The following is a 20080-nucleotide window of genomic DNA, read 5'->3' as shown; positions in this document are numbered from 1 at the left end:
AAGAATCTTTACCTTGGTGGTAAAGCACATGTGTCCATTTGTTATGAAACATAGTTGGAACCATGTCCATCAAGTACTTTTTTCCCCTCTATGCATTGGTATATAGTACTCTTAGGTACCACTGTGTCTGATGTAGGCCTACAAGTTTTATGTACAAAGGCCTACAACAACAAAAAAACACTACAAAAATTAAATTAATATCTTAAAAATATAATTATTGACTGGTAAAAAAGTTTTAGAATTATGTGCTTGAAGTTTCATTAAGCAATTTCTACTACAAATGAAGAAGCCTGAAAATAAATAAAGTTGGAACAAATAGAAAATTAGCTTTCCTGAAAAGCTGCATTTCGTGACATGGTGTCCCATGCCTCTAGGATGAAGTAATGTAAAATCACACATGGATATAAAGCAACTTCAAATGAAAAATAAAAAGAAAAGGATATATAAACTATAAGAAATCTTGCAGTTAAAAATTGCTTCAAAATTATCTAAAATGAAGTCAACCGCACATGTAATATATTGTAAGCATGTTTTGGTAGTCAACTGTATTGTGAAAAACCACTTAAATCAGTTCTGAACTGAAAGGAAATGCAGGTCAGTGCATAGATATTGTGGTTATGTATAATTTTAGAATGATTTTTCTGGTTGTGGAGTTAACGTTTTATGCTAGAAATTAGTCTGCTGTCACACAGGGTCTCATAGATAAGAAAAAGGATCATTAAGAACAATTTAAAAAATAATTATATTGTATGCATTACCGCCTTACAGAAACAATATCAGAATAAAAATAGGTTTTATTATTTGGAAGAGTTATTTGTTTGAATGATTTGTATGTCCAAAGTTACTTTAATGCTCGCTTAAAGCAATTTAAAGTTGGTAGATTTTTTTGAAAACAGCCGCACATGAGCCTAAATTTAATTTTGAATTTTCTTGGAATTTTTTCTCCACATAAGAAATGATAGCTCCCCAAGGCCACAACAGTGTATCGGAAGCAGCGTCTATGGTGTGCATGACGCACAGGTGGGACCCAGAAAACGTTACGCGAGCGACTTGATATGTGGGCTGAACTAAGAGGATATAATTTCGGTCTGTCTCATGTTGTGTTTGCAGAAGCAACAGGATTTTCCACAAGTGCGCCCAATGGTTTGGATTGCCTGATGCCTGGCACTTTGAAGTGGGCATGCTGAATGAAGAGGCATGCGTGCTTACTAGCTACCTTGTGTTTGTTTGTGTTTCCCCCTGCCCCCCTCAAAACAACACATTGTTTAACTGTTGGAATTTTTAATTCTATAGCATGCTTCGGTAAAAGATCAACTTAATTTACAAGGTTTTTTTATTGCTTATGATCGAATGCTCACAGAATTTTTACTGCGTGGTAGAGACAAGAAGTTTTCGACAGAAGAGCGATATTGTTCCGGCAGGTATTGCACAGCGACAGGGTGTGTCGAAAAATTGGCTAGTCATGCACAGAATAGACTCGCAAGCAGCAGCAAATAATCTGTTAGTCTTCTAGAAGGATCAAGCTAGAAACTTTTTAAGATAAGGCATCTGTGGGATTCTTCGGCAGTTCTCAGGACAATACACTCCTTCACTGTTGGAAACCAAGTGCAAGTGCTTTTACTGCAACTGAAATGTCTGCCTTCATAATTTTTTGTAATATTTTCGATCTCTGCAAATGTTGTTACAGTAAAAGTACCCAATGCAAAACACTGAGTTATGTATATTAAAAACTATAACAAATGTGTAGTTTGTTAACAACAGAGTTTTAAGTTGAAAACCAATACATAAACTAGCAATATTTGTGACACACTCTAAGACTCAACTAAAGAAACGTTTGCGGCAGCCAAGTCAACTAAAAAATATAGCTTGCTGCCAAGAAGCCTATTACTAAATGGCCTCCACAATACATTTTTTAATGTTGTACAGTAATAAACGTAAGGCTACGTTTCATTAAGGAATGAAACAAATAATGCTTTTGATTTATTAAATTTATTTATCTAAATTAATGTTTTTTTACCTTTTATATGGGTTAAATATAATCTCATTACAAAAGTAATAGGTCTATGTGTATTCTACTGTATACATTCATATTACTAGCCTAGGTACGCAATACTTATGATTTTAAATATTAATTTTTGCTTGAATTTATAATATATTTGGGTCCAGTATAGAAACCATTCTATTATAATTCTACTGCTAATTATAATGTTACAAGTTGTTTTCTATCTTTTAGCCATGCTACACACCACACACCACATTATTAACTGTGTTCCTTAATGAAAGGACTGATTAAAGAAAAGTCACAGCCCCACTGAAATACAGAACTAAACTGATTCAACAGAGTAAACAACTTGTAACAACCCAGATTACAGCCTTCCTCATGCAATCCAGTCATAATAATTTGTTATAAATTTTTTGTCATATTTCAAGTTAGATGTAAAATTTTTTCCTTTCAGAAGTTACTGTGAACGTAATTCACCGGGTTTATTGATTTTTAACATTCATAAGTTTATTTTTCTTGTTTTTTTTTTTTTTTTTTGCTGGCTTCTTTGTGTGGGAAGGCGTGCTTGACGTAATTCTCCTTTGTTATTTCCACGACCGAGGCTTTGTTTCACCCGCTAGGCGTTTGAGTCACAGTCACGGGAGTGTGAGAGAGAGAGAAAATTGCTGCGTCGTGGGAACAGAAGTAAGCATTTGTGGAAATTTCTGTTGCATGCGCCGTGATTGGCTGAGAATTACGTCAGCGAGCCCAGGACGCTGCCCGCACGAAGGGAAGGAAGGCTGTCCGAGCACCGGGCCGAGCAGGCCGTGGTCGGGCGGTGGATCCGTGTTTCATCTTTTTTCATGTACATATAATTAATATTCATTCTGTTTGTGCGAAAGATATTGGAAGTTTTACATGAATAAAAAAAAGCAGATAACACTTCAACATTGCGTATAAATTTTTTCGTGACCTGCTACTAACCTGTATGTTCCACTCATCACCGGAGGTGGTGAGTGATGACGAACTAGCTCTGACATAGTGGCCACAAATTCCTCCCACGCAAACACCTTCTCTCCATCTTTAAATGCATTAAGCCTACTATCAGGAATATGAAAAGAAAAGGATTTAGTCTAGAATATTATAAATGATCAAATTATTTAATGGAAAAAATGGAGGGAAAAAATAGGACCTTATTTTGAAAACTTAAAACCTCTAACGTCGCGGCTTTTCCGTAAATAGAATAAAATTTGAAAGTGATGTTATTCAGTACTACAGATGTTCCTTGTTTTACCCTGAAACCAGCGTTTCCCAATTCCTACTGGTTTCTGAGAAATTAGCATTTATACATTACATCCCAAAGCCTAATCATTGCTGCAGCTGCTGCTGTTTTATGCTCTATAATCACATTCCCAATCCTGTGGTTCTCCAAGTGTAAGACGTGTAGGTATGTTTTGTATCTGGATTTTGTGAAGCAGTGGAAGGTTTTTAAAATATGTGAGTTCCTACTGTACGTCCAAACTCAAGTATTAACCCTTGACAAGGATTTTTTTTTTTTAACATTATGGAGGAATTACTACGTTTGATGCAGGTAATGACAATTCCATTTTTATGTAGGTTACGTGCTATCACACGTAACAAGTCGGTGCTTCGTGCCTCCACTTGGGTTTGGATGCATCTATGAAATACTATTTCAGAGGAACATCGTTAGGTTTAGAAAAACCCATTTTCAAAATGTTATTTTATCAAGGTAAAGCTGCAACGTTAGAATTTTACCTTGAAAACAATCCTGGGTAATTCTGCAAAGTAGCAGCTTCTGAGAATTAAGGCAAATAATAATTATAGGTGAAAGGTTGGTTAAGTAAGATCAGGTACATTAATAAGATTTAATAGAAATTTATTCGTAATTAGTACCTGACCTTTTTTCCCAAGAAGCCCGTACTTACACTGCATAATTACCCACATATAATTGGTTTTCATTGTTCATAGCAGCCAATTACATACACAGTGCTGACTGAGGGCAGATCAGCAGCTGACCTAAATTGGCTACCAAATTACAATCAAACAATTCCAATGCCACAACCCTGCCCTGCCAATCTGCTGCATATCTGCACATGATACAAGCTGTTTCTCCAATCAGATTCAAATTCACCACTGGCAGACTTTCGGCACTGCAGATAGGCAGACTGTGCCACAACATGTGGAAACATGTGTTTAGTAATCTGGACCACTAGTCAAACACTAGTGAACATGTGCTATCGGAGTAGTGAAGCTTGAAGACTCAACAGTATAATTACTAATTTATGTACGCATGACAGGTGTTTTAAAGCGACATGATGTAAAAACAGAAGCTGTGACACCGCATGTCGCCACAATGACCTCACCACAAGCAAGCCTACTTGGAAAGGCCTCCTCTGGGACAGTATTCAGGTACTCATACTCCATAACCTACTACAAGGGCTCAAGAAGTGTGTCTATACCTATTGCAATTTTATAGATACCACATTGCCAGCCTTAGAGAGATCTGTCAAATCAAGTATATGATGAAATAACGGGAAAAGGCCCACACCGGTATTTAATAAAATCATAACATTTATTTACTTCGCTTTTCATAACTAACCAACTTAAACTAATCTGTAGTCAGTTTCTAAAGATAATTGATAATGGTTGCCAAAAATGACAAATTATTTAAATCGAATAATCACGTAAAATAATTTTTATTAACAATTTAATATTTCCTCACCTCTTAATCAAAATAAAAAAACACTACACTAATTCCAACGTGGCGATTAATAATCGAGACAATCACGATAGTTTGTTTTGAGATAGAAAGAAAACACTAGCAACCATAAATCGACTTATAATCGATTACTAAGTTTAAACCATGGTCAAAAGAATATACAAGAGATACAAGAGATGGCACAAAAAAGTGATACTTTTGTGGGTCTCAGTTTAAAAAAAACCTAAAGGAAAACAATTGTAGTAGAAGGACGCCTTAATTGTTTCAATCATTTGTATACACTGACGTCGACCCAGAGGCCACCCTAGCTCCTACAGGCCGTTATGGCGCGTCACCGCCTTCTTCTGTGCGCGGGCGTGTGCGGGAGCCAGTGGTGCCACCTTCAATAAATCAGTGTCCCTCCGACGTAGTTTTTTTTATGTATATTTTCTTTTCTTTCAGCAGGACATAATTTTTATTGTAAAAACTATAATATCATCCATCATGTATAATTTAAATTAGAAGGGTAAATAACATGTATTTTAATATGCACGGGGTGAACAAGTCGCGGGTTCCCGTCCACGAGGACGTCAGATGCTGCACGAGACGCGCGCGGGGAGGGGGTCGGCGCGAGCAGAGGAGGCAGTCGCGTCTGGAGAACCGCGGAGGAGAGACGTGTCGGCCGCGAGCTCTCGCCAAGACGAGTGAAACGGGTGAGCATAGAGGCCTCCGGGCTTAACGTCAGTGACGCGGGGAATAGATCAGCATCAGTCTTCGAGTCGTGTCAGGCAGTTCGAAACTATGGAGATTAGTATGTAAACTATTGCCAAGGGGTCGCCTTATTGTAAATAGTTTAGTTTTCTTTTTATTAGTGTTTCATAATTTTTTCCTTTCCTCTTGTATGTATATATATATATATCTTTATTCGCTTGTATAGTCATGCATTGCCTAGGATAAAATAGTACCATTGTGTCATGGACGAGACCTCGCCATTTTAATGGGACATTTCAGAAACTGTGTCCGCAGGTAGTGCTTGCCTGAATTCGCTATAGGACAGGAAATCAAAGCCCTGCCGGTTTGGGACAAACGCCATCGGTTAGCGCCGCGACGCCGGCGCCTACTACTTCCCATAGGCGGCCGTGTAAGGGGAAATTCTCGTGTAGTCAGGCCTCACCTAAGAACGGTCGTAGGCGGGAACTGCGATAGCCCCGTGCCAGTGCAAATAGTGGCCAATAAAAAGAGTGAGTGCCACGAAACCCTATGTAGTTTCATTATTAGCAGGCTAGATCCTCTTAACTGCCACGCGGCCCGAAACCCACCCCCAACTGAGCTAGCCCAAGAACCTACACAACCAATAAGGGGATCAGCCCGCTCGACGACAAGTGGCCCCCAACTAGGTGGCAACGCATTCTCAAACTTTCAAATTTTCAAAACTTTCAATTTTTTTTAAAAACTTTCAAACTTTCGAAATTTTGTCTCAAAGGGCGTAATTTGGCAAAGTGCGGGTTGCCAAGAACACGGACAAAGTGGGCGGAAAGGACATCACGGACATTATATGGACTGGAGTAGCGTGCGACGTAGCGCGAGTTGCGTCACGCGAACGGCGCGGGAGCTGCCTGGCGCGGCGGAGCGGCGGAAGCAGGCGGAAGGAGCGGCGCGGGAAAGAGATAAGGAGACGCATCCACGCCGGGATCAGGTTCACGCGGGAGAGAGATAAGGCGGCGCGACCCACGCCGGGCTCGAATTCGCGCGGTATCGCGCTGCGGCTTATCGCGCGCCGAGAGGCGAGTTCGCCGACCGAGCCGAGAAGGATCGGATAACCAAGTGAAGCCGGGTGACGACCGGAAAAATGGAGGGACCGGATGAGACAAAGGCGAGGGTGATGGACACGTGTGTGGGGTGTGGACTTCCGTTCAGGGGGAGACACGGACAGGACCTTTCGTGCGAATGCCCATGGGGACTAGCGGACGTGAAGAGTAGCGGGGAGAGTAATGACAGACAATCGGGGAGTCATTTACCGGGTCACCGCGACGAGGGCGTTAGAGAGCCCATAGGTCATGGTCATCCGAGTATAGTGATGCGAGTGGTCGAGGTGGCTAGCCCATTACCGGAGTTTGCGGGAGAACCGCACGAAGATCCGAGTGCGTTTGTAGCCGCGTGTGTGGACAGGCTTAGGGGAGTGCCACGAAGGGACTGGGTGACGAGAGTGTGTGGCCAGTTACGGGGCCGGGCGGCGAAATGGTGGACGGACACGGGGGACTATCTATCCGAGTGGGGAGAATTCGAGCGAGCACTAGAGAGGCGGTTCAACGGACCACTGGCACGAGCCGAGTGTCAGCGACAACTTTACAGTGTACCACAGGCCGCAGGGGAGAGCGCCGAATCATTTATCTATAGGAAGGTGCGGTTGCACCGGCGAGTGGGGCCGGAGAGAACAGTGAGCGAGGTCATGCCCGTAATATGCGAACAGTTGTTGCCGTCGCTACGCCCTTTTCTGCGACGGGCCGTGGACCTAGAGGTATCCGAGTTCGTGGAGCTGGCCCGGGAGACTGAAATGGACTTGGCAGCAAGTAGGAGGGAACTCTGGGCAAGAGAGTCACGACGGGAGCCTAGGATGACACCAGTGATGTCACAAGAGACTGTGACACCCGAGGACGCAATGACATTGGTCCGATACAGGGGCGGGGCCACACCACAAGGGCAGAGGACGACAGGGGGACCCACACGGGAGACCAGAACACGGTCAGAGGAGCGGAGTACGAATCAGCGGACGAGTGACAACCGTCCACCCAGGTGTCAGTATTGCCGCAGCCCGGAGTATCACTGGCACGCGGAGTGTCCAACCAAGGCGGAGTTGTGGAGGAAGATGGAAAGGGAAGGACGCCATCCGGGAAACGGACAATAGGGGGCAGGGACAGAGTCGGCCACTGCCTCCTAGATACGAACCCGGACAACATGACAGAAAAGACCTCACCGAGCCCGAGAACGAGTCAGCCCAACGACGCCCGCCATGACACCAGCCACAGGGACGAGAGGAACACAGGGACGTCGCCCGCCAAAAGTGACAGCCCCACTGGGCAGCTCGGAAGAGACACGAGGGACCACGGGAACCGCAGCATGGACGCCACAGCAGACGGGGGAGCCAGTAGCAGTCCAACAGCAGGGGACAGGTCACCACCAGAGGAGCAGGGGGCTCCTCCAGCACAGCTGGGACAGCTGGGCACGGACCAGGCGGCGCTGCTCCGGGTGCCAGTGCTCCTGAACGGCCGTCCCGTCCACGCGTTGGTGGACACGGCGGCGACCCACTCTTTTGTCTCCGCCCACCTGGTGCCGGACGAGGACTTGGAGCCACACGAGGACGAGGTGCAACTGGCAACGGAGGGGACAAGCGCGTCCACGTCTGGACGCGCACAGGTAACCATCGGTGTTCGTGACTTATTCAGTCGGACTAGCGCCCTGGTGATGCGTGGACTGCGGGAGGAGTTGATCCTGGGCCTGCCTTGGCTGGTCCAGGAGGACGCCGCCATTGACATCAAGGACAGTAAGTTGCACGTGGGCCGTCAGGGGCGCCGAACGCTGTACGGCGTGGGCCGGGCGGGCCCTGTTCCTCCCTCACCACAGATCCAGCTGGCAGACCTCACTCATGACGTGCCACCAAATTACACAGGGTTGTTCGAGGGCGTGTTGTCGCAGCAACCGTTAGTGTTCGCGGCCACAGACATGCTGCGGCGGACAACGGTGACGGAACATGCCATCCCTACAAAGCCACACAGTCCCATATACGTAAAGCCGCGGGAGTTTGGACTCAAAGACCGTCAGGTAGTGCAGGAACAGATAACCGAAATGCTCCAGAACGGAGTAATAGAAGCTAGTGAATCTCCGTACAATAGCCAAATCGTCATGGCTAAGAAGAAGGACGGGACCTTGAGGTTCTGTGTGAACTTCAAACCCGTGAACTCTGTCACCATACCCGCCCCACCACCACTGATAAACATTGCAGACGCGTTGGCAGGCTTGGGGGACGCCCGTATATTTACGTCACTTGATCTAAGGTCCGGGTATTGGCAAGTCCCCATCAGGCAGGAAGACCGTCCTAAGACCGCGTTTACGGCCCCGGACGGACGCAGGTTTCAGTTCCGAGCCATGCCGTTCGGGCTGATGGACGCCCCCTCGACATTCCAGGCCATGATGGTCCGCGTCCTGGATGGGTTCGTGGGCGACTTCGTCACGGCCTATCTGGACGACGTGATCGTCTGGTCACGGACGTGGGAGGACCATGCGCATCACCTGGCATTGGTCCTCGAACGGCTGGCCAGACACGGGCTGACCTGCGCCCCGCACAAGTGCCATATCGGGGCAACGGAGATCAGATTCCTGGGGCATGTCGTCAGTGAGAAGGGGTGCCGCCCTCTCCCGGAGCACCTGGACCTGATCGCGTCCAAGGCGGCTCCACAGACGAGAAAACAGCTGCAAAGACTCATGGGGCTCCTGAACTGGCTGCGGTCCTTCATACCGGACTTCGCAGCGGTGACGGCCCCCATGACGGACTTGCTATCCCCCAAAACAAAATACAGGTGGACCGCGGAGGCCGACCGCGCCCTGGCTACTGTCAAGCGCTTGTTCAAGGACAGTCACACCCTCGCACGGCTGGTGCCGGGCGAACCCCTGTACCTACAAACGGACGCGAGTCAAGTAGGTATGGGGGCCGTGTTGTACCAGGTCGGACCCAATGGCGAGCGACGCGTGATGGAGTATTCCAGTGCCAAATTCGGGCCGGCCGCCCGGAACTACGATGTGAATGAACAGGAGTGCTTGGCAGTGGTGTGGGCTGTCAAGCGGTACCAACACCATCTGGAAGGGCGGGAGTTTACTCTTAGGACGGACAATCAGTGTTTAAAATGGTTGAACTCGATGCAAGGGAGGAAGAGTAAATTTACCCGGTGGGCTGTGACCCTCCAAAACTTTGCATTCACAGTGGAACACGTGCCAGGGAGGACTAACCAACTTGCCGATGAATTGTCACGACATCCTAACCCAGAGGACATCTTTGAGGACGAGGGCACGTGGGACGATCTGCTTCCTCCGTCAGGGCGCGCACCCGTCACGGGAGACCAGATGGGGCCCGCGGCATTGTACGCGGTAACACAGGAGGAACCAGTCACTGAACCCGAGGCAGTGGACACTCTCTCCCAGCTGATTAGCGCCGTGCAGCGGGTTCAGCGGGGGGACGACGTCTCGAAGGCCGCCGTGGAGGCGTGCGGGAACCAGGTGGTACCGGATCAGCGCTGCGTGGACGGGGTCCTGCAGACGCGGGTGCCGGGAGGTGGGGATGCTTGGCGAACTCACGCCCCGAAGGGGGCCCGCGCGGCCATACTGGGTTATTTCCATGACCACCAGCTAGCAGGCCACCCCGGGGCCGAACAAACCGCGGAGGCAATCAGGGTCTCCTTCCACTGGCCCGGCATGGGACACGATGTCCGGGAATACGTCCGACGCTGCCACACTTGCCAGCAGCGCAAGGCCCGGAGGACAGACGGCGAGGAGCAACAGCGACCTCGCCGCCCGCAACACCCATTCCACACACTAGCTCTAGATATCATGGGGCCCTATCCCCGCAGCAGCAAAGGCAAGCGCTTCCTTGTAGTACTAACAGACCTGTTTACCAGATGGGTCGAGGCCTATCCGGTCTCCAACGTCCGGTCGGGAACGTTGATAGCGCTGATCGACGGAGAGGTAGCCCCTCGCTTCGGGTACCCAGCGGTGCTCCTATCGGACAACGGATGTCAGTTCACGGGAGCCCGCTGGAAACAGGCCTGCAGAAGGTGGGGGGTGAGCCACCACACGACGCCGACGTATCACCCGAGGGCCAACCCAACCGAGAGACGGAACCAAGAGATAAAGGCTCAGCTCCGTCTCCGGTTGGGATAGGACCATTCAAAATGGGATACCCATTTGCCGAACCTCTTATACTGTCTGAGGCGTCGTACGAGTGCCGCCACGGGTTACTCGCCGGCAGAGCTGGTCATGGGGCGGAACCTGGCGCTGCCAGGAGAATGCCGGGTAGAGGCGGCAGCCACAGAAGCCGGATGGGGCGAATGTCTCAATACCGAGCTGACCAGAATGCAGGAGAGGGCTAGGCGGAGACAGGAGGCCTATCTACAGCAGACGACACCACAGTCCACTAGACCCCCCCCCTACTCTGAACCCCGGGGACCAAGTGTACGTCCGACAGCATCCTCTGTCGTCAAGGGCAAAGAACTTTTGTGCAGGTCTAGCCCCGAAATGGGCGGGCCCCAGGACCGTTCTGCGACAGGCGGGGGCCACATCGTACTTAATACGTACACCAAGCGGGAGGCCCGCAAAAATTCACAGAGACCAACTGCGCCTAGCCGCGGGGGAGAGACAAGCTCCAAGGGACACGGACAGGGGAGAGGGGTCTGCCTCTACACCAGTCACCGACGCAAACCAAGCCAGCCGTGACATGGACGGAAGGTGGGACGAGGACATGGCGGGACAGAAAGAACAAGGAGACGTGACAGAGACGCGACCGGCAGCCGACACAGGGGCAGCCATGAAAGGAACGGAGACAGGAGGGGCAGAAGAGAGCGTAATGGAACCAGCCAGGACATTTGGGGAACCAGACGAAACGACCGCCGACACAAACGTGATCCAGTTCATCACGGAACCGGACACGGACGGGGAGGACGAGGAGGGGAAAGACCCAGACACCCCTCTCTGGCCCCTCAATACGAGTCTGGCGGACTCGTCGTTCATTATGACCGTCACCGAACCAGACTCAGATACAGAACGGGGGGACACAGAGGGGATGGAGGAAGAACTGATGGGGGTCCTGACAGGTGAACCAGGATCTTCGGGGTGGTCTGCCATCCCAACCACGAGGATGGGGGGAAAGGGCAGGACATTAGACCCCAACTGTTCGCTCAGCCCCTCAATTTCCAGAAGCGAATCTGGGGAAAACTCCCGACCTAGGAGGATACGGCGGGTACCCACCTACTTACGGGAATTTCAGTGCAATAACCTACCAAAGGCAAGCCACCACACTAACACAGGATCCCGACTCAGTGTCATGAGTTTACTGCCACCCTTCGCGAGACACCCGCACACGATACACACCAGAGGCCAAGACACTTCCTACCCTCTCGTTTCTACGATCAACGAGTGCAACGGCAGATGCGATTAAGAGACGTTGACGCGCATAATGGCCTTGTGGGAGGGGGGGGCATTTGACGTCGACCCAGAGGCCACCCTAGCTCCTACAGGCCGTTATGGCGCGTCACCGCCTTCTTCTGTGCGCGGGCGTGTGCGGGAGCCAGTGGTGCCACCTTCAATAAATCAGTGTCCCTCCGACGTAGTTTTTTTTATGTATATTTTCTTTTCTTTCAGCAGGACATAATTTTTATTGTAAAAACTATAATATCATCCATCATGTATAATTTAAATTAGAAGGGTAAATAACATGTATTTTAATATGCACGGGGTGAACAAGTCGCGGGTTCCCGTCCACGAGGACGTCAGATGCTGCACGAGACGCGCGCGGGGAGGGGGTCGGCGCGAGCAGAGGAGGCAGTCGCGTCTGGAGAACCGCGGAGGAGAGACGTGTCGGCCGCGAGCTCTCGCCAAGACGAGTGAAACGGGTGAGCATAGAGGCCTCCGGGCTTAACGTCAGTGACGCGGGGAATAGATCAGCATCAGTCTTCGAGTCGTGTCAGGCAGTTCGAAACTATGGAGATTAGTATGTAAACTATTGCCAAGGGGTCGCCTTATTGTAAATAGTTTAGTTTTCTTTTTATTAGTGTTTCATAATTTTTTCCTTTCCTCTTGTATGTATATATATATATATATCTTTATTCGCTTGTATAGTCATGCATTGCCTAGGATAAAATAGTACCATTGTGCCATGGACGAGACCTCGCCATTTTAATGGGACATTTCAGAAACTGTGTCCGCAGGTAGTGCTTGCCTGAATTCGCTATAGGACAGGAAATCAAAGCCCTGCCGGTTTGGGACAAACGCCATCGGTTAGCGCCGCGACGCCGGCGCCTACTACTTCCCATAGGCGGCCGTGTAAGGGGAAATTCTCGTGTAGTCAGGCCTCACCTAAGAACGGTCGTAGGCGGGAACTGCGATAGCCCCGTGCCAGTGCAAATAGTGGCCAATAAAAAGAGTGAGTGCCACGAAACCCTATGTAGTTTCATTATTAGCAGGCTAGATCCTCTTAACTGCCACGCGGCCCGAAACCCACCCCCAACTGAGCTAGCCCAAGAACCTACACAACCAATAAGGGGATCAGCCCGCTCGACGACAACACCAAAACTTAAATATTTCAGCAAAACAACAAAAAAAATTCACTTTAAGGCACATTCCATGCCCGTGAGCCAACTTATCCCACAAAACACGCACCCTGCTCTTGATCCAAGTGGTTATACAAAAGTGTTAGGTGCATCTTGAAATAAAGTGCACTAATCAAGTAATAAAAAGAGTAGATCCAGAATGCTTTTCTTGGGAGAGTCAAATTAAATTTTCAAATATAATTTTCATACCTTGTCGCGACCTCGTCTCTGGTGTGGTGTGGAGACGGGGTGGACGTCGCTCGGTCGTTCGGTAGTCGTGATGTTTGCCCGGCGCCAGCTCTTGGGTAGAGCAGCCTCACACTCTGAGGCGGGAGTGGACCATTCGGCCCAGTGCAGCTGACCGAGGACGTGCTGACCAGGGCTGCCACTCATGGGTTTTTCCATCCAGATCTGGGTTTTTCCGATGGTGTTTGGGTTTCTGGGTTTTTAAATAATGAATTCCAGCAATTCTAGGTTTTTTATAATTTTAATTATTTTTATACCTAAAACAATAATAAATGTAGCTACTGTATCTGTTGCAATATCTGTTTGAAAAATGCAAACAAATCTATGTGTTTCACACACTAAAATACATATAAACACAAAACTAGTTTTTAAGAAGCTAAGTCGAATATTAAATTAGACACATTCTTCAAAGAGGCTCTCAGATACATTTCAGAATCAACCACAATGTAATATTGCCAAAGGAATCTTGCTGAAATGTATCTGAAACTTCATTTATAGACATGAGTACTATGTGTCCAATGAAATGTTTATGAAATATTCCAGAAACATGACAGATGAAATGTAATCTATTCGAAACATAGTAATGTTACTGCAATATCACAGACATGTTACTGAAACATTGTGTGCTGTATGGGGAAATATGCGGATTTAAACTATTTACGCATTTATCGTAAAAAGTTTGTGTTGTACGAGTGTAAAAGTCTTGCAAAGTCTCCGACTCGGTTTCACGATGCAATGCTTCTACAGGGCAGTATCGTGGGGCGTCTGTGGCGATTCGAATGCACCTATTCTGAATCCGCTGCAGTTTTATTAGGTGTGTGGGGGCAGCTGTTGCCCAGACTGGGGCTGCATACGTAATTATTGGGCGTATTAGAGCATTGTACAGCAGTAGGCCGGTTTTAACCTTGCTGCCGCATCGTCTACTCATTACTGGGTAGAGTGCACTGATCCTAGCCTGCGCTTGCGCTCACCTAGTGTCAATGTGATTGCGCCAGAGTAGTTTCCTATCCATGTGAACACCTAGATATTTCACGACATCCTTATGCGGTATTTGTTCGTCAAACAAACGTATTTGCGGCCTGTGTTCTACAGGCGGGAGATTTTTACGAGTAAATACAATAACCTCTGATTTCGTTGTATTTACTTTTATACGCCAAGTCGTGCACCATTGTTCGAACTCAGTGAGCGCGACTTGCAGTCTGTTGGTAGCTAGCTGGAGGTTGTGGGACCTGCTATACAGCACTGTGTCATCTGCATAACAGCCCAGCTTTACTAGTCGGTGTGCGGGGTGTGGCATGTCACTGACATATATATTAAAGAGTACAGGGCCTAAGATGCTTCCCTGCGGTACACCTGCTCTTATTTGTTTTATGTCTGATAGAGCTCCTTCAGTAGATACTCTAAAGGTTCTGTCTGCTAAATAGGACGCGACTAGTTTAATATAACAGTCTGGAAATCCTGTTTGGTAGAGTTTGTAGATTAGCCCCGCATGGAATACTCTGTCGAAGGCTTTCTCTACATCTATAAACGTAGCGACTACGTAATCCTGTACGTTAAATGCGCTTGTGATTTCTTCAGTCAGGCGCACGAGCTGATGCACTGTCGAGTGTGTACTGCGAAAGCCGAATTGTTCATTGGGCAGTATGTTATTCTCGTGAATGTGTACATTAAGTCTGTGTAGTATAATACTCTCCACGACTTTAGACACAGTACTTAGCAGACTGATAGGTCTGTAATTCTGTGGCAGTGTTTTATTTTTACCTGGCTTGTGGAAGACTATAACTCTAGCCTCTTTCCACTGTGAGGGAAAAATATTTAACCGAAACATTGCATTTATGCACTCGGCTAGATATTCGAGTGTTTCGTTCGGGAGTTGTTTGAGAACAACAGCCTGTATGCCGTCATTCCCGGGAGCTTTTCGCGGCTTCATTTTTTTGATCGCGCGCTTTATTTCTTGCGCCTGTGTAAGTAATGGCTCAGAGGTTGTGGGCAGTCGCAATTTAACACGGAGTTCGCGGTAAATTTGCGCCGTGAATATTCTATCGCAGGGCTGCATGTTGGGCTGGAATGCTGCTTCCAGTGTGTCGGCGAAAGCTTGTGCCTTATCACGGGGCTGAAAAACTACGCCATTGTTTGTTTCAAAGGGCGGGATTTTGTCCGATTTATTTAAAATCCAGTTCGTTTATTCGGCGTTTCGTCTCTTGTGTACGACGCCGTGTGTATTCACGCCGCAGTCGATTTTTTTGTGAAATCAAGCTGCGGATGTATTCTGGCAGCTCATCGTGTGCTAACCTAACCTCCTTTTCTGGGATGCACTGGCTAATACCATCCTGGATTTTTTCTGTTAGTTCTAATATCGCGGAATTTAAATTATCGCTGTTTTCAATGGTTATTTCGGCCGTGTCGGGGAGATTTATTGTTAAGTAGTTTTTAAATTGTTGCCAGTCCGCGTTTTTATAGTCCCTGATTTTTCATGGCTGGTTGGAGTCTATATTTGCATCATCGAATATTAAATGAACAGGGAAATGATCCGATGACATGTCGTGTACAACCTCGAGTTCGAATCCCGTGTTGACACGTTTGTTCAGGGCGATATCTAAAATATCAGGCATGTCGTTCAGTCGACCAGAGTCATGTGTGGGCTCTGAGGGAGTATGTACAGTGTAGTTTTTGTTGAGTTGGTGAGTGTAGAGTAGTCTGCCGTTCGCTGTAGCGCGCCTGCAGTTCCACTCTATGTGTTTGGCATTTATATCGCCTACAGCAAGGAAGCTCGGGGCCGCTCCATATAAAGTATCCAGATCTGCCTCGCTGAGGGACCTGCCTGGTGGGGCGTACATTGCAATTAATTTAATTTGTTGCCGATTTATGTTTAAATTAATTCCTATAGCCTCCAGTTGTTGGAAATCAGGGAGCTGGCAGGCAGTGTGTTGTACACTAGTGTGTACAGCAAGGGCTACTCCGCCGCCTCGTGCGTCTCGGTCGCGCCTATGTATGACATAATTTAATATTGTCAGCCTGTCTGTCGGTTTTAAATGGGTTTCATTGATCGCAGCTATTTTTATTTTATGTTTATCCAGGTGGTTAATAAGTTCCGGTAATTTATAAGGCCGCGTGCATTCCAGAATAGGAGGGAAGGTAACTTATGTCTAGTGGCCGGGGTTGTGTTGCAACTCGGGGCCGAGTTAAGGCTGGTCATTTATGACACCAGCAAGTGCATATACGCAATCCATGGTGGCTCGTATTTTGTCGGCCTTGCATTTGGATGTGTCCAGCCAGATGACCAGAAGCTGGCACAGAGGGCCGATGGCGCTCTGCAGTCGGGCGTCTCCCCGAATGGCTTCGTGGGAGTAGATGACCGCCTGGATGTCCCCGAGCTGCGGCGCCGGTGCGCTGGTGGGGGGTGTCGGCTGGGCAGTTGGCAGCTCTGGCGCTGCGTCAACAGCCATAGCAGCCTCAGGTGCGACCTGCGGCTGTGCGGGAGCTGGCGTCCTCTTCGCCGGTGTTGGAGCTGGCTTGGTGGCTGCCAGCTTGTCCTGGGCAGGCTGTCGGGGCCTGTCCTGGGCGGGGCGCGGGGGCTTTCCTTGGCCATTTTTGTGGCCCGTGGGGTTCTTCGTGAACCCCTTCTTCCTCTGCCACGGGTTGTTGGCAAGGACTGGGTAGTCCAGCTCATTGTGGCTGAGCTCCCAGTGCTGCTGCAGGGGCGCAAACCGGCTCCCACTGGCCTGCGCCAGATAGTCGCCGAAGCACGGCGGCGGTGGGCCCCAGGGGTTGTGTCGTGGGGGGGCGTGGCGCCCCTGTGGTGCCCGCTGTTGAGATGGCTGGGGCTGGTCCGTGGCGCGCATGTTGTCGCGCATGTCGCGGTGGGACTGCTGCTCCCGTTTCTTATGCTCTTGGGGGGGAAGGTGCCTCCACGTCTCCTTCTTGAAGGCACTGCACCCTTTGAAGTTGGCGCAGTGCTGCTCAGTACAGTGGGCACACTTCTTGTGCTCTTGTTTGCCCCCGTTCGGGCAGTCGGTGGTGCTGTGCGGGCCGCTGCACCATCGGCAGACTGGTGCCGCACTGCAGCCCTTGCCAACGTGATTAAAACGCTGGCAGTTGCTGCACTGCACCGGGCCCTTCGGACGTCGGTAGTCGTCTACGCGAATCCGCATTCCTGCGAACTCGCGCAGAGCCTGTATGCGAGCCGTGTCGCACGATTGCGGGACCTCGATGACGAGGGCGTCGCACTTTTCCCGCCGCTGCCTGTTTTCCAGGAACCAGTGGTTCTGGACAGGCAGGTTTAGTGCGGCGAACTCCTCCTGCAGGAAGTCCGTCGGCGTGTGTCGGTGGACGCCGCACAGCACGAATTTCTTCGGCACTTCGTGCTGTTGCATGAGCACCGAATGCTGTGCCCCAATGGCCAGAAGGGCCTTAATTGCACGTGCGTAGTCCGCGATGGAGGCGGTGTGCACCATGAGTTCGTCTTTACCATGGTTGGTACATGTAAAACGCTCGGTGAGAGCGTTTTTCAGCGCATGGTATACACGCGGGTATTGGTGCCCCTGGTCAAGAAACACGAAGAGTGGCTTGACGCGAGGAGCCTTGGTCGCTGCCGCAGGCGGCTGTTAAGTGAGGGGGGGGGGGGCGGGCGGGGCCCGCCTGCTGGTCAGAGGTAGAGGCCGCCATCTCATGGTGCGACCTCTTTGCCTTCTTAGTGGCGAATGTCTGCCAGTCACCGTCATTCATTCCCTCCTGAGGGGAGGACGTCATTTCGTCGATTTCAGTCGTCATTATGAAGTCCGTGCCTCACACCCTAGCACACCCACTGACCGTCCCCCGGGGCTAAGTTAGCCGGGTTCAGGCTAGGCTGTAGGGGATCTAACTCCCCGGATGTCACAGGGCTCGTTGGTCGTCAGTAATAAAATACCTTTAACTGCTTACCGTAGCTCAGATTACCTGCCTGCGCACACTGAGTGCACAGGCTGCCTTTCAGGAGCCGCTGGGTAGCACTGAAAGGTGCTACACACAGCTTAGATGCAAGGGTCGGGACGAGTGGCTCCTTGGTGCGTCCGTCCTCCTCTGCAGTCTTTCTGGGAATCCTTGCCGGCCGCTGTGTAGGTCTATTAGCCCGCACAATTTATACAAGTTTCTTCTAGAACCATTTGTGTTAAACTTTTACATATTTCTATCTCTTTTGATCTTTTGCATTTTACAATATTATTTACACGTCTAAAATACATACTTAAAATATACACTTATTAATCTACATAAATATTTACAATAATAACATATATAACATAACTATAATACATTGTCTCTTTATATTTACAACTGCCATCTGGTGACGAGTGGTAGCACTACCAGGGCCATGGCTGGGGTGTTGCGCCGCGGACAGGACTGTGACCCGGGTTTTTGTTTAATAAAGAGGAGGTACGACGTCAACCTTTAGTATTTAAATATTAAGTACATTTTATTTCTAATTAAAAAAAATCATTATAAGTTTGGTAAACTATGATAAACCATTAAGGCAATATTTAAAAATTATTCACAGTTCGGGGAGGGGTTGGGGTTGACGCCGACCGCCAATGCACTTCTATGTCGCATAGACCGCTATGCCTCATCAACGTCTCGCAAAGGCGTGTGCACCGAACGTGCTCGTGCGCGCAGCAAAGTGTAGTTCGTGCGACGAGGCGAACGCCTGGCGACGAGTGCTACACCGGCGGAAGGATCTGGCCGGGTGTGGCATATCCCTCCGCCGCACTACAACAAATTAATTTATGTATATTTTTCCACAGGTTTTTATTAAACATTATTTTTCATCAATTAATATTTCAGTCCTTGCAAAATCATGTTTCACTGTGCGATTTGTCCCGAACCTGGCCGTTTCAGTTTCCCGCGAAATTCACACGTTTCCGCGAGAGGGGTGGCGGGGGAGGGGGGTCGCGCGCATCGACACGGGCAGTGTCCTTCAGGAGCTCCGACAGGCCGGCAGCCTGCGCGCAACGCGGAACCATCAACCTTTGCTTTCACCGACATGTGGTTTTCAATAGTGTAATATCTTCTTAAACTTTTACGTACAGTTCTGTGGTCGGCCTCAATCTACCATGATGTATTTATTTTAGTTAAATCAGTGCTCCAAGATGAGTGTTCTACGTAATACGTAAGTACTGTGGGAAGTTTACGAGACTTTACGTCGGCGCTCTACGCCCCAGCTTAGCTTACCGGCTACTTAGTTTTGGCCCGCACGGGGCAGCCAACAAGCGACACATGCCATCGAACGTACTAACGAATCAGTGCCTGGGACACATCTAGGTACCACGTAGAGTCGCCGGAGACATGGGTCTACGTGCCACTAGCCCAGTTTATTAAGTGTTATGTAGTAGTGAAATGTTTGTTCGTCAAAGTGTAATCGGTCATGTTAGAGTTTAGGTATCGCTGTTGCACGGTAACGTGCCAACAAATGTACTAACGAATCAGTGCCTGGGACACATCTAGGTACCATGTAGAGTCGCCGGAGACACGGGCCTACATGCCACTAGCCCAGTTTATTAAATGTTAGGTAATAGTGAAGTGTATTGTTCGTCAAGATATCGTTCATCATGTTAGAGTGTATTTTGTAACCGCCGCACTACGTGTACAAGTCCGCCCCTCACGCGCATTAAAATCGTGAGCCGCCACTGAGGAAGTGAGCTGCGCATGTGACTAGTCGCGTCGGGAAAACCGTTACAGCCAGAACAGGCAGCACCATGTAGAGGGCTGTGTCGTAATAAATTCATCAAATATCTTCCAGGAACTCTGTGTTAT

The 20080-nt window shown here is 48.8% G+C and overlaps 1 protein-coding gene across 2 annotated transcripts in view; it reads right to left on the bottom strand.

Annotated features, from left to right (window-relative positions):
* The window catches only part of LOC134533636 (protein transport protein Sec31A), a 306350-nt gene extending 301540 nt beyond the window's left edge, over window positions 1-4810 (bottom strand). The window contains exon 1 of one of the 2 annotated variants that reach the window (XM_063371142.1): window positions 4725-4810. The gene's annotated coding sequence lies outside the window, so the exon portion shown is untranslated. Of the gene's footprint in view, window positions 1-2965 lie in introns of both variants that reach the window. The other variant, XM_063371141.1, reaches the window with a different exon arrangement.
* Between the last annotated feature and the right edge of the window lie 15270 nt (window positions 4811-20080).

This window comes from Bacillus rossius, chromosome 7, assembly GCF_032445375.1.
Source record: "Bacillus rossius redtenbacheri isolate Brsri chromosome 7, Brsri_v3, whole genome shotgun sequence".
NCBI classification, from domain to species: domain Eukaryota; kingdom Metazoa; phylum Arthropoda; class Insecta; order Phasmatodea; family Bacillidae; genus Bacillus; species Bacillus rossius.
The sequence above is the reverse complement of the archived record's forward strand: the minus strand, read 5'-3'. Positions and strand labels throughout refer to the sequence as shown.